This window comes from Triturus cristatus, chromosome 2_1 (genome assembly GCF_964204655.1).
Source record: "Triturus cristatus chromosome 2_1, aTriCri1.1, whole genome shotgun sequence".
Lineage (NCBI taxonomy): Eukaryota > Metazoa > Chordata > Amphibia > Caudata > Salamandridae > Triturus > Triturus cristatus.
The window spans coordinates 137,921,647-137,937,491 of record NC_140581.1 but is presented as its reverse complement, the minus strand read 5'-3'; positions in this window follow the sequence as shown (position 1 = coordinate 137,937,491).

Genomic DNA, 15,845 nt, shown 5'->3' with positions numbered 1-15,845 from the left:
TGGGCTAGGTCTTGGCTCGGTCTTCACCATGGCACTGCGCATCTCCCGCACAGCGGGGGTCCAACTGGCAGAAATACACACATGCAGGCGTGTGGTGGTGGCGACGGCGGCTAGGGAGGCTGGGGCTTGTGGTCCTGCCTCTCACTCCACCTCGAAAAATGGGCTCCCGCACAGTGGGGCTCCAACAGGCAGAACTAAGTGTCTCTTGGTGCAAGCAGCAGGCGTTTGGTGGTGGCTACATCTGCAAGGGATGCTGGGGCTTGTGGTCCTGCCCCTCTTTCCACTTCAGAAAACAGACTCCCATGCTTCTGTTGCCAACCAGCAGAAATATGCGCCTCCGGGCACAAGCAGCAAGCGTGTGGGGGTGGCGACGGCTGCTAGGGATGCTGGGGCTTGTGGTCCTGCCCCTTTCTCCACCTCGGACTCCCACTCATTCTTCAATACACCTGGGTGTGTATATATGTATATATTCAATGAAAAAACCATAGGTTTCAGAGACGTTATAGTTAGAAATTAGCATTTAAAAAACCTTAGAAATTCACAGAAAAAAACATAGGTTTCAGGGGTGTTATAGTTAGCTGGCCATTTCATTGGTACAAAACCATAGAAATTCCTCCGTTATAGTTAGTTCTGCAAACTATAACTCGCGCGTCTGCAATGCACTGCTTATGATGTCACATATTGCATCATTCATGACATGATCAGTGACATCACTGATGACATCACTTATGACATCTCAAACGACATCACTGATGACATCACTGATGACATCATCCAGTGAATGTGGTTTAGTTTGAAATTTAAATATGTATTATATATATACCAATCTGTATTGAAGATTGAGTGGATATATAACTGTCTGGATGGAGGATTTAGTAGCTGTCTGACTGTTTAAGTGAGTAATTAAAAGTGTCTCACTTAATACATGGATTAGTAACTAAACTATGTGAATGTGTGCATCACTGTCTCTGTTGTTGTATAATATGCTGCATCAGTTGGTCACTAACTACATGAGTGTGTATATTAGTTATTGATTAGTTGGGTGAGTATTTGTATGGGACACTGAGTTTGTGTGTGGTTGGATGGGGTGTGTGTAACTCTATGCATAGATGTGTGAATGGTTGATTGACTAGGTGTATAGGTTTACGAGTGCATTTGGAAACAGTTGTTTGGGTGACTGAGTATGTTTATTTGTGTGTTGGTGAGCGAATATATGTTTTAGTTGTACATCTTCAACAAAGTAAAAAAATAAAAGGCATTGTATGTGAGAGTTGGTGTATATACATAAGTATGTGTAAGAGTCAGTGAATGTGAGAGTAACTTTATGAATGAGTGTGTAATTGTGATGGTGATTTTTTAACATATTAACTATCAGTTACTATGTGTTTGTATAAATAAGGTGTTGTTGGATAATTGTGTAAGTGAGTAAATGTAAGTGTGAATAATTTTTTTCATGAGTGAGTAGGATGACTGTATAACCAACTAAGATGACTGCTGATGTGTCAATGTCTATATATGTGTATAAGTGCATTTGATAGTGTTCTATTAATTAGTGACTGCATGTATAAATGATTCTGTTGTTGAATGGAGAGTTCTGTGTGTAGACTTAGGAATCAGTGAGTGGGTATGTAGTAACTGGTATTGGTGTGTCAATGGTTTCAAATATGGTACTCTGTATTTTACAGTGAGTGATGAAATGTTATACTAGTGTAAGATGAGTTGTATCAGATTGTCACGTGGATGATGTCTTCAGTGATGTCAATAGTGATGTCATTTGAGATGTCATAAGTGATGTCATCAGTGATGTCACTGACCATGTCATGAATGGTGCAATATGTGACATCATCAGCAGTGCATTGCGGGCGCGCGAGTTATAGTTAGCAGAACTAACTATAACGGAGGAATTTCTATGGTTTTGTAAGTATGAAATGGCCAGCTAACTATAACACCCCTGAAACCTATGTTTTTTTCTGTGAATTTCTAAGGTTTTTTAAATGCTAATTTCTAACTATGACGTCTCTGAAACCTATGGTTTTTTCAGTGAATTTCAAAGATTTTTTAAATGCTAATTTCTAACTTTAACGTCTCTGAAGCCTATTGTTTTTTTCAGTGAATTTCAAAGGTTTTTTAAATGCTAATTTTTAAGTGTGATAGTAGTTATACCTATTTTTTTGTACTGATTTTCTACAGTTTTTTAACTGTTTATTTATAAATATTTTATTCATTAAATAACATTATATATTTTTCAGAAAATTACAATTTTTTTTAAAAAAAAACATTCAAACTGAAATATTCATTAATTTTTTGGTTTTCATTTCTAATTCTAATATATTTATATTATTTTCTTTCAAAAAAAAAATCCAATTTTTTTCGGAGTCGCGCACTCAAAGCGTACACATCACGGTGGGTGCACGGATTCTAGCCGCCATTTTAGAAAAGTTGTGAAGGATCCGCGTACGATGTGCAACGGCTGTGTGTTTTTCAGTTACATCATATACATTTAATATTACTTGATGTGCGCGATTGGTATAGCGACCAGTCCGTGACTCCTGCTCCCGCGCATTCACGACACATGCGCATTACGGTATGAGATGCTTGCGCGCTGGCCGGTCCCGCTTGACGTCATGTTACATACGTGCAACTCCCGCAAAAAAATGTTATGTTCCAAAATGATATGTATGTGTCTTTAATATACATATAAGGGCAAGAGATTATCTAAGAACAAGGTCAGCAGAGCTGCTGTAGAGCCAGAGAAACCAGGTCAGTAGAGCTGCTTTAGAGCGAAAGAACCAGGTCAGCAGAGCTGCTTTAGAGGGAGAGAACCAGGTCTGCAGAGCTGCTTTAGAGCCAGAGAACCAGGTCAGCAGAACTGCTTTAGAGGGAGAGAACCAGGTCAGCAGAGCTGCTTCAGAGCCAAGGGACCAGGTCATCAAAGCTTCTCTAGAGCCAGAGAACCAGGTCAGCAGAACTCCTTTAGAGCTATAGAACCGGGTCAGCAGAGCTGCTTTAGAGCCAGAGAACCAGGTCAGCAGAGCTACTGTACAGCCAGAGAAACCAGGTCAGCAGAGCTGCTTTAGAGGGAGAGAACCAGGTCAGCAGAGCTGCTCTAGAGGGAGAGAACCAGGTCAGCAGAGCTGCTCTAGAGCCAGAGAACCATGTCAGCAGAACTGATTTAGAGCCATAGAACCGGGTCAGCAGAGCTGCTTTAGAGCCAGAGAACCAAGCCAGCAGAGCTGTTGTAGAGCCAGAGAACCAGATCAGCAGAGCTGCTGTAGAGCCAGAGAAACCAGGTCAGCAGAGCTGCTTTAGTGGGAGACAACCAGGTCAGCAGAGCTGCTTTAGAGCCAGAGAACCAGGTCAGCAGAGCTGCTCTAGCTGACACTAACTGATTGACACTGACTGACTGACACTGACGGATTGACACTGATTGACTGACACTGACTGACACTGACACTGACTGACACTGATTGACTGACACTACCTGACTGACACTGACTGACACTGATTGACTGACACTGACTGACTGACACTGACTGACACTGACTGACTGGCACTGACACTGACTCTCTAGAGCCAGAGAACCAGGTCAGCAGAGCTACTGTAGAGCCAGAGAAACCAGGTCAGCAGAGCTGCTTTAGAGAGAGAGAACCAGGTCAGCAGAGCTGCTTTAGAGCCAGAGAACCAGGCCAGCAAAGCTGCTCTAGAGCCAGAGAACCAAGTCAGCAGAGCTGCTTTAGAGCCATAGAACCATGTCAGCAGAGCTGCTTTAGAGCCGGAGAACCAGGTCAGCAGAGCTGCTATAGAGCCTAAGAGCCAGGTCAGCAGAGCTGCTCTAGAGCCAGAGATCCAGGTAATCAGAGCTGCTGTAGAGCCAGAGAAACCAGGTCAGTAGAGCTGCTTTAGAGGGAGAGAACCAGGTCAGCAGAGCTGCTCTTTAGCCAGAGAACCATATCAGCAGAACTGTTTTAGTGCCATAGAACCGGGTCAGCAGAGCTGCTTTAGAGCCAGAGAACCAGGTCAGCAGAGCTGTTGTAGAGCCAGAGAACCAGATCAGCAGAGCTGCTCTGTAGCTAAGAATTAGGCCAGCAGAGCAGCTCAAGAGCCAGAGAACCAGGTCAGCAGACCTGCTCTAGAGCCAGAGAAACCAGGTCAGCAGAGCTGCTTTAGAGGGCGAGAACCAGGTCAGCAGAGCTGCTTTAGAGCCAGAGAACCAGTTCAGCAAAGCTGCTTTAGAGCCAGAGATCCAGGTCAGCAGAGCTGCTGTAGCTGACACTGACTGGCTGACACTGACTGACGGACACTGACTGATTGCCACTGACTGACAATGATTGACTGACACTGACACTGACACTGATTGACTGACACTGACTGACACTGATTGACTGACACTGACTGACTGACACTGATTGACTGACACTGACTGACACTGATTGACTGACACTGACTGACTGACACTGACTGACACTGACTGACTGACACTGACTGACATTGAAATAGAAGAGGATTTGAGGAGTCACTCAAAATGATCCCTAATTTTTCTTTTTTCAGCACTAATCATAATTTCTTTGGCAAAATGAACCCCCTCATTGTGTTCCTTTTAAATTAAACTACTCACTCTCTACTATTCTCTACTACTCACTCTGTACTACTCACTCTCTACTACTCTCTACTACTACTCTCTACTACTCACTCTCTACTACTCACTCTCTACTACTCAATCTACTACTCTCTACTAATCTCTACCACTCACTCTCTACTACTCTACTACTCACTCTCTACTACTCACTCTCTACTACTTTCTCTCTACTACTACCTCTATACTACTCACTCTACTACTCTCTACTACTCTCTCTCTACTACTCTCTCTCTACTACTCACTCTCTAGTATTCACTCTCTACTACTCACTCTATACTACTCACTCTCTACTACTCGCTCTCTAGTGCTCTCTACTACTCACTCTCCACTACTCACTTTCTACTAATCTCTACTACTCACTCTCTACTACTCTACTACTCTCCACTACTCTCTACTACTCACTCTCTACTACTCTACTACTCTCTACTACTCTCTCTACTACTCACTCTCTACTACTCTCTACTACTCACTCTACTACTCTCTACTACTCTCTACCACTCACTCTCTAGTACTTAACTACTCACTCCCTACTACTCTCTCTACTACTCACTCTCTAGTACTCACTCTACTACTCTCTACTACTCTACACCTCTCCACTTCTCTCTACTACTCACTCTCTACTACTCACTCTCTACTACTCTACTACTCTCTACTACTCTCTCTACTACTCACTCTCTACTACTCTCTACTACTCACTCTCTACTACTTAACTACTCACTCTCTACTACTCTCTCTACTACTCACTCTCTAGTACTCACTCTACTACTCTCTACTACTCACTCTCTACTACTCTCTCTCCACAACTCACTCTCTACTACTCTCTACTACTCACTCTCTACTACACACTCTACTACTTACTCTCTACTACTCACTCTCTACTACTCTCTACTACTCACTCTACTACTCGCTCTCTACTACTCCCTACTACTCACTCTACTACTCACTCTCTACTATTCTATACTACTCACTCTCTACTACTCCACTTCTCTCTAATACTCACTCTCTACTACTCACTCTCTACTAATCCCTACTACTCTCTCTACTACTCACTCTCTACTACTCACTCTCTACTTCTCTCTACTACTCACTCTCTACTTCTTTCTCTCTACTACTCTCTACTACTCACTCTCTACTACTCACTCTCTACTATTCTCTCTCTACTATTCTCTACTACTCTCTACTACTCACTTTACTACTCACTCTTCTACTCACTCTGTACTACTCTCCACTACTCACTCTCTACTACTCTCTCTCTCTACTACTCTCTACTACTCACTCTCTGCTACTCTCTACTATTCTCTCTCTGCTACTCACTCTCTACTACTCACTCTCTACTAATCACGCTCTACTACTCACTCTCTACTACGCTCTACTACTCACTCTACTACTCACTCTCTACTACTGTCTACTACTCACTCTCTACTACCCACTCTCTACTACTCACTCTCTACTACTCTCTACTACTCACTCTCTACTACTCACTCTACTCCCTCTACTACTCTTTACTACTCACTCTCTACTCTCTATTACTCATCCTCTACTCTCTACCTCTCTACCTCTCTCTCTACTACTCTCTTTTACTCACTCTCTACTACTCACTCTCTACTACTCACTCTACTACTCTCTACTACTCACTCTCTGCTACTCTCTCTACTACTCTCTACTACTCTCTACTAATCACTCTCTACTCTCTACCTCTCTACCTCTCTCTACCTCTCTCTCTACTACTCTCTACCTCTCTACACCTCTACCTTTCTACACCTCTACCTCTCTACCTCTACCTCTCTACCTCTACCTCTTTACCTCTACACATCTACCTCTACACCTCTACCTCTCTACCTCTCTCTACCTCTCTCTACACACACACATATGCACATATATATGCATATATATGAATATGCATTTATATATATGTATGTGTTATATATATATATACATACATATATAAACATATATATAATCTGCATACCTATATAAATACAAATATAAATGCATGCATACATATACATATACATATATGCATACATATGCATGTTATGTACATGAAAGTTTGAAAAACGCTAATACAAGCAAAGCTAAAAAGCCACTTAATTACAAACAGAATTGCTTTAACTTAAACAAGGGCGAGAACTATTGCATTTTCAATGCTTGTTTACTTTGGTTCCATCAAGAAGGCATTCAGATGTGTCAGATATTTGCCATAAATTCTGAATGTTAGCACTCTAGTTGCTCATTAGATCACTGTAGTAAAGCTACTGCTCACCAGGGAAGTATGTTGCTGGTATTCAAAGTGCATGTTTCAGTCTGCATGTTAGAATTGTTTTATGAAATACAAGAGGATTTGAGAAGTCAAAATGTGCCCTAATTTTTCTTTCTGCTGCACTAATCATAATTTCTATGGCAAAAAAAAACCTCATTTTGTTCCTTTGCAAATTAAATGTTTTAAGTGTTACAACTTTATCCTAATCAAGATGGCTTCAGGTGTGCAATACTTTTGTCATAAGTGAGACTGTTAGCGCTCTAGCTGTTCTTTAGAACACTCTGGGACATTCTGTCATTGGCCTATACTTGGGCTACATCTTGGTGATATTTGTGCTACATTTGGGCTCTTTTGTCTCTGCTGGCCATCTTGGGAGACTTATTTGTTATGAAGTTTCCTAATTTTCTCATTTACTACAGTCTCCTCAGTAGGAAATACTTTCAGTTTTTTACTTTGATTCCATCAAGAAGGCATTCAGATATGTCACACATTTGCCATAAATTCGGAATGTTAGCACTCTAGTTGCTTATTAGATCACTGTAGTAAAGCTACTGCTCGCAGGGAAGTCTGCTGCTGGTATTGAAAGTGCACTTTTCAGTCTGCATGTCAGAATGTTTTATTGAAATAGAAGAGGATTTGAGAAGTCACTCAAAATAATCCCTAATTTTTCTTTTTTCAGCACTAATCATAATTTCTATGGCAAAATGAACCCCCTCATTGTGTTCCTTTTAAATTAAACTACTTACTCTCCACTACTCACTCGCTACTATTCTCTACTACTCACTCTCTACTACTCTCTACTACTCACTCTCTACTACTCACTCTCTACTACACACTCTACTACTTTCTCTCTACTACTCGCTCTCTACTGCTCTCTACTACTCACTCTCTACTACTCCCTACTACTCACTCTACTACTCACTCTCTACTATTCTATACTACTCACTCTCTACTACTCCTCTTCTCTCTACTACTCACTCTCTACTACTCACTCTCTACTACTCTACTACTCCCTACTACTCTCTCTACTACTCACTCTCTACTACTCACTCTCTACTTCTCTCTGCTACTCACTCTCTACTGCTCTATACTACTAACTCTCTACTACTTTCTCTCTACAACTCTCTACTTCTCACTCTCTACTACTCACTCTCTACTATTCTCTCTCTACTACTCTCTACCACTCTCTACTACTCACTCTACTACTCACTCTTCTACTCACTCTGTACTACTCTCCACTACTCACTCTCTACTACTCTCTCTCTACTACTCACTCTCTACTACTCTCTACTACTCACTCTCTACTACTCACTCTCTACTACTCTCTACTACTCACTCTACTACTCACTCTCTACTACTGTCTACTACTCACTCTCTACAACCCACTCTCTACTACTATCTACTACTCACTCTACTACTCTCTAATACTCACTCTCTACTCTCTATTACTCATCCTCTACTCTCTACCTCTCTACCTCTTTCTACCTCTCTCTCTACTACTCTCTATTACTCACTCTCTACTACTCACTCTCTACTACTCACTCTACTACTCTCTACTACTCACTCTCTACTACTCTCTCTACTACTCTCTACTACTCACTCTCCACCTCTCTCTCTACTACTCTCTACCTCTCTACACCTCTACCTCTCTACACATCTACCTCTACACCTCTACCTCTCTACCTCTCTCTACCTCTCTCTACCTCTCTCTACACACACACATATGCACATATATATGCATATATATGAATATGCATTTATATATATGTATGTGTATATATATATATACATACATATATAAACATGGATGCAAATCGCCGCTACCACTGCCTTGCTCAGACACAGTGACAAAGAGCGGACCCAGAGAAATTGTGCTAATCAAAGTGCTTTATTCAGTTGCCCAGCCAGTCCGCCATAACGCGTTTCGACCCACACTCGGGTCTTGATCACATGACACATTGCTACCGGAAGAAGTGGCTTTTAAGGTAGTTTACAGGAAATGGCATCAGATTGTTGCGACATCAGCATGAACAGCAAAGAAATACTGAAAATAATCATCGTAAGTACATTGCCTCTTGTGTCAAAACATCACAAAAACCTATAAATACATAAATATATAAATATATATAAATACATACAAAAATATATAAATATATGAAAGCTTAAATATCCATATTTAAAAAAGATTTTTTGTGTTGTTGATCTTATAACTCCTATGCATGATAATAAATATAGGCTGTTACGACATCGGTGAATTTGTAAATATTGGATTTCTAAATAGAATTTCCTGAATCCATCGCAATGTTTTCTGCACTGCTCTCTACTACTCACTCTCTACTACTTTCTCTCTACAACTCTCTACTACTCACTCTCTACTACTCACTCTCTACTATTCTCTCTCTACTACTCTCTACTACTCTCTACTACTCACTCTACTACTCACTCTTCTACTCACTCTGTACTACTCTCCACTACTCACTCTCTACTACTCTCTCTCGCTACTACTCTCTACTACTCACTCTCTGCTACTCTCTACTATTCTCTCTCTGCTACTCACTCTCTACTACTCACTCTCTACTAATCACTCTCTACTACTCACTCTCTACTACTCTCTACTACTCACTCTACTACTCACTCTCTACTACTGTCTACTACTCACTCTCTACTACCCACTCTCTACTACTCACTCTCTACTACTCTCTACTACTCACTCTCTACTACTCACTTTCTACTACTCTCTACTCTCTATTACTCATCCTCTACTCTCTACCTCTCTACCTCTCTCTACCTCTCTCTCTACTACTCTCTTTTACTCACTCTCTACTACTCACTCTCTACTCTCTACCTCTCTACCTCTCTCTACCTCTCTCTCTACTACTCTCTACCTCTCTACACCTCTACCTCTCTACACCTCTACCTCTCTACCTCTACCTCTCTACCTCTACCTCTTTACCTCTGCACATCTACCTCTACACCTCTACCTCTCTACCTCTCTCTACCTCTCTCTACACACACATATGCACATATATATGCATATATATGAATATGCATTTATATATATGTATGTGTTATATATATATATATACATACATATATAACCATATATATAATCTGCATATCTATATAAATACAAATATTAATGCATGCATACATATACATATACATATACATATATGCATACATATGCATGTTATGTACATGAAAGTTTGAAAAACGCTAATACAAGCAAAGCTAAAAAGACACTTAATTACAAACAGAATTGCTTTAACTTAAACGAGGGCGAGACCTATTGCATTTTCAATGCTTGTTTACTTTGGTTCCATCAAGAAGGCATTCAGATGTGTCACATATTTGCCATAAATTCTGAATGTTAGCACTCTAGTTGCTCATTAGATCACTGTAGTAAAGATACTGCTCACCAGGGAAGTATGCTGCTGGTATTCAAAGTACATGTTTCAGTCGGCGTGTCAGAATTTTTTAATGAAATACGAGAGGATTTGAGAAGTCAAAATGTGCCCTAATTTTTCTTTCTGCTGCACTAATCATAATTTCTATGGCAAAATGAACAACCCTCATTTTGTTCCATTGCAAATCAAATGTTTTAAGTGTTACCACTTTATTCCAATCAAGATGGCTTCAGGTGTGCCATTCTTTTGTCATAAGTAAGACTGTTAGCGCTCTAGTTGTTCTTTAGAACACTCTGGGACATTCTGTCATTGGGCTATACTTGGGCTACATCTGGGTGATATTTGTGCTGCATTTGGGCTCTTTTGTCTCTGGTGGCCATCTTGGGAGATTTATTTGTTATGAAGTTTCCTAATTTCCTCATTTACTGCAGTCTCCTCAGTAGGAAATGCTTTCAGTTGTTTTACTTTGATTCCATCAAGAAGGTATTCAGATATGTCACACATTTACCATGAATTTGGAATGTTAGCACTCTAGTTGCTTATTAGATCGATCACTGTAGTAAAGCTACTGCTCTGCAGGGAAGTCTGTTGCTGGTATTGAAAGTGCATGTTTCAGTCTGCATGTCAGAATATTTTATTGAAATAGAAAAGGATTTAAGAAGTCACTCAAAATGATCCCTAATTTTTCTTTTTTCAGCACTAATCATAATTTCTATGACAAAATAAACCCCCTCATTGTGTTCCTTTTAAATTAAACTACTCGCTCTCTACTACTCTCTACTACTCACTCTCCACTACTCGCTCTCTACTACTCGCTCTCTACTACTCTCTATTACTCACTCCACTACTCACTCTCTACTATTCAACTACTGTCTACTACTCTCTCTACTATTCACTCTCTACTACTCTCTCTACTACTCACTCTCAACTACTCTCTACTACTCACTCTCTACTACACACTCTACTACTTGCTCTCTACTACTCGCTCTCTACTACTCTCTACTACTCACTCTACTACTCACTCTCTACTACTCCCTACTACTCACTCTACTACTCACTCTCTACTACTCTCTACTACTTACTCTCTACTACTCCACCACTCTCTCCTACTCACTATATACTACTCACTCTATACTACTCTACTACTCCCTACTACTCTCTCTACGACTCACTCTCTACTACTCACTCGCTACTACTCTCTACTACTCACTCTCTACTGCTCTCTACCACTCACTCTCCACTACTTTCTCTCTACTACTCTCTACTACTCACTCTCTACTACTCTCTACTACTCACTCTGCTACTCACTCATCTACTCACTCTGTACTACACTCCACTACACTATCTCTACTACTCTCTCTCTCTCTGCTACTATCTACTACTCACTCTCTACTACTCTCTCTCTGCTACTCACTCTCTACTACTCACTCTCTACTACTTTCTACTACTCACTCTCTACTACTCACTCTACTACTCACTCTCTACTACTGTCTACTGCTCACTCTCTACTACCCACTCTCTACTACTCTCTACTACTCACTCTCTACTACTCACTCTCTACTACTCACTCTACTCACTCTACTACTCTCTACTACTCACTCTCTACTCTCTATTACTCATCCTCTATGCTCTACCTCTCTACCTCTCTACCTCTCTCTATCTCTCTCTACTACTCTCTACCTCTCTACCTCTACCTCTCTACCTCTCTACCTCTACCCCTCTACCTCTACACCTCTACACCTCAACCTCTCTCTACCTCTCTCTACTCGCACACATATAAACATATATATATGCATATATATGTATATGCATTTATATATGTATGTGTATATATATATTCACTGAAAAAACCATAGGTTTCACACATGTTATAGTTAGCGGAAATTTTACTGATAAAAAACCAATGAAATTCCCCCGTTATAGTTAGTGCAGGAAACTATAACTCACGCGACCGCAATCTTCTGCTGATGCTAATACTGTATTTAGACACTTATTTGCCCATGTCTTCTTCCATAAATTTTTAGCTATACATATATTACAAATATTTTTTTTTCATAAAGACACATATGTCATCAGCAGAAGATTGCGGTCGCGTGAGTTATAGTTTCCTGCACTAACTATAACGGGGGAATTTCATTGGTTTTTTATCAGTAAAATTTCCGATAACTATAACATGTGTGAAACCTATGGTTTTTTCAGTGAATTTGCAAGGTTTTTTAAATGCTAATTCCTAACTATAACGTGTGTGAAACCTATGGTTTTTTCAGTGAATTTGTACGTTTTTTTAAATGCTAAGTTACTTTACGCCATTCGTGGCGTGCGCGCCCACTTAACGCAGTTCGTTCCGTGCGCGCACGGTGCGCTTCGCGCACCGTGCGCGCACAGTGAGCACGCGGTGCGCACTTTACGCAGTTAGTGCCGTGCACACGCGGTGCGCTACGCGCACCGCGTGCCCACGTTACGCTAGATGGGCCATGTACGCACGATGCGCTTCGCGCACCGTGCGCACATGGAGGACATATTATGCGCTTCCTTGTGATAGGTAATCTGTTGAAATTTTTTGGGGAAATGCTGTGCTCCTATATGTCATGCACAAATGGTGGCCTTCGGCCACCATTTGCACACGGGGTGGAGAGAGTGTGGATTTTTTTTTAAAAACATTTTTTACCGTACGCGTACGGTAAGCGTACGGTAAGCATAATCGGAGAAATTTTCGAAAAATACAAAATTACCGTTTTTTGCCTTGGGGGATCTTTGAAGACTCAACTAACATGGTTATGTGCATGGGCGCTGTCTAAACAGCCCCTTTATATGTTTTTGGCATTTGTTTATCAGCTCCCCCCTCAGAGTGCGAGAGAGAAAATGGCGGCCGCCGCTTCCTGGTTTCGACCGATTCGAATGTTTACTAAGATGTAAGGGCCAATCAGAATCTCGCTCGCGCACGCCACCGTACGCGTACGGTAAGCGCACCGTAAGCTGGCTCAGATATATATATTGATTTAAAGGCTATTTTCTCAGAATCTACTGAACAGATTTACACCAAACCTACAAAAGGCACTTCCTTGACCTGAGGACTACCTCTCTGCCAAATTTCAAGTAATTCTGTTCAGCCGTTCGGGCTGTAGCTGTGTCTAAAGGTCCTATGGAAAAATGCATGGGAAAAACGCGTTTTGGGACCCCCCTTTTATCTCAGCCCCCGCTTGACGAATCCCCCCGAGAGTTTCAGGGTAGGAGCGGAGCGTAGCGCCCCACCTATTTTGAAAAATTCACAAAGATTCGTCGACCGGCGCAAAAGTTATTCAAAATAGAATGTTGCGGATTTCCTATGGAAACGTGGTCCTAACTATAACTACCTACTGGCGACCGCCAGTAGGTAATATACACATACATATATAAACATATATATAACCTGCATATCTATATAAATACAAATATAAATGCATGCATACATATAAATATACATATATGCATACATATGCATGTTATGTACATAAAAGTTTGAAAAACACTAATAAAAGCAAAGCTTAAAAGCCACCTAATTAGAAACAGAATTGCTATAACTTAAACAAGGGCGAGACCTATTGCATTTTCTTTTTTTTTTTTTTTTATTTTTTTTTATTGATTCTGATCTGTAATATTCCATCAAGTATTTTCTTTACAACAGAATAAAGTCTTAATAAAACAGTAATACATCAGAAGAGATAAAAGTGAAGCAAAAATGTACACAGTTTGCCCTGTCATTTCCTATCGACCCTTTGCATCTCAAGAGGAGGATCTTACATCAGAATACCAATCGGAGATAGGAGCCCAGATCTGGGTGCCCCGGGCTCTGACTTTCCTACCTCTTGTACTATATATAGCTATCTCCTGTTTAAATGTGGCGAGAAAACGGCTAAGCCACATCTGAAAGGAGGGTACGTTGGGATCTTTCCAACAAGCCGCCAGAATAATACGAAATACAGCGGTGCCCAAGAAAACAATCCTTTGTTCCTCCAGACTATAACATAAGGATTCATCGTAACCTAAAAGAAATAGGGTAGAAGAGGATCTAAGATTACGCCTAAATACCTGAGCCCAAAATCCTCCAATTGATGTTTGTAAGTTATCTAGTTTTGGACAATCGGCGAACATATGAATTATATCTGCTTGTCCCTGTCTACATCTGGGGCAGCGATCATCAACTCGTAATCCCCAGTTGAAGAGTTTAGCCGGAGTAAAGTACAGGTTGTATATAGTTTTAAAATATTGTGCTTTAAGGTTAGGCGCTAGAAATAATGTTGTATAAAGAGTTAGGGAATAGGGGATATCCACATCTGGATTTTCAAGTTTTTGTGCCCAGGATCTCTCCACACGTTCTAAATCAACGTTACAGGATTGAGAAAATAGGTCATATAAAGTGCCTATCCTAGTAGTTCACTTCTCAATAATAGAGAAAAAGTAATAGTTATCTAAATTAATATCAAATTTAGAGTTACGAATATTGGTAAAAACTTGAAAATATTTTAGATAATCAGTGGATGAAATATCGAATCTCTGTTGTAGTCCCTCAAAGGATGGGGTAACGTTCTGTCCAAAGAAATGGCCAAATGTATATATACCTAAATTTTCCCATCTCCTAGAAACGTTATCTATCAAAGATGGTGATATGATCTTGCTATACCAGAGGGAAGTATATCTTGTTATTTTAGCTATACCTAATTGTTTAGAGGCAAGTTTCCATACTTTAAATGCATCTCCTATTACCTTAAACTTAGTCTTTTTATAATATGAAGCCTCAAGTTGTTTCAAAAGTAGCCCTCGTGATTTATTACCTAATGCTAATTCAAAAATAGAAGGAAGAAAGGAGTCTGTATTAAATAGATTGAAAGGTTTGACTTTAAAAAGCGGGCCCATTTGTTGAAGTAGTGTCGCCCATAGATAGAATGTCAGATTTGGGATACCAAGCCCTCCTCTATGTATAGGGAGGGTTAGTGATGGTACTACTCTCCTAATTTTACCATAATTCCATATAAATTTGGATATTATGGTATCAAAGCTTTTGATAATACTGCCGTCGGCCATCCATGGGATAGCCCGGAATAGACATAGTATTCTAGGAAATATACTCATTTTAATATAGTTTGCTCTCCCTATTATTGAAAGATGTAAATTATCTACCCTCTTAAGATCTGTTTTCACTACCTTGATCAAAGGATCATAATTAAGTCTATTAATTTCTTTTATTTCAGGGGAGATATTCACACCGAGATAAATTGCATTTTTAACTCTATAGGGACTATCAAATGTAATGTTGTTTGTACACAAAACCATAGTTTTGTCTCTATTAAGAGAATAGCCAGAGTAAGATCCAAAGACCTGGGTTATTTGTTCTATTTCTGCTATTGCATCGGCAGGTTTGGTTGTAAGCACCGCAATGTCGTCGGCATATGCCAGTATTTTAGTAGAGTATGAGCCCACCTTGACTGGTTGTATTTGGGGGGAGTCAAGAAGTTTCAAAATTAAAGGGTTAATTACAAGAGCGAATAATATCGGGGAGCAGGGG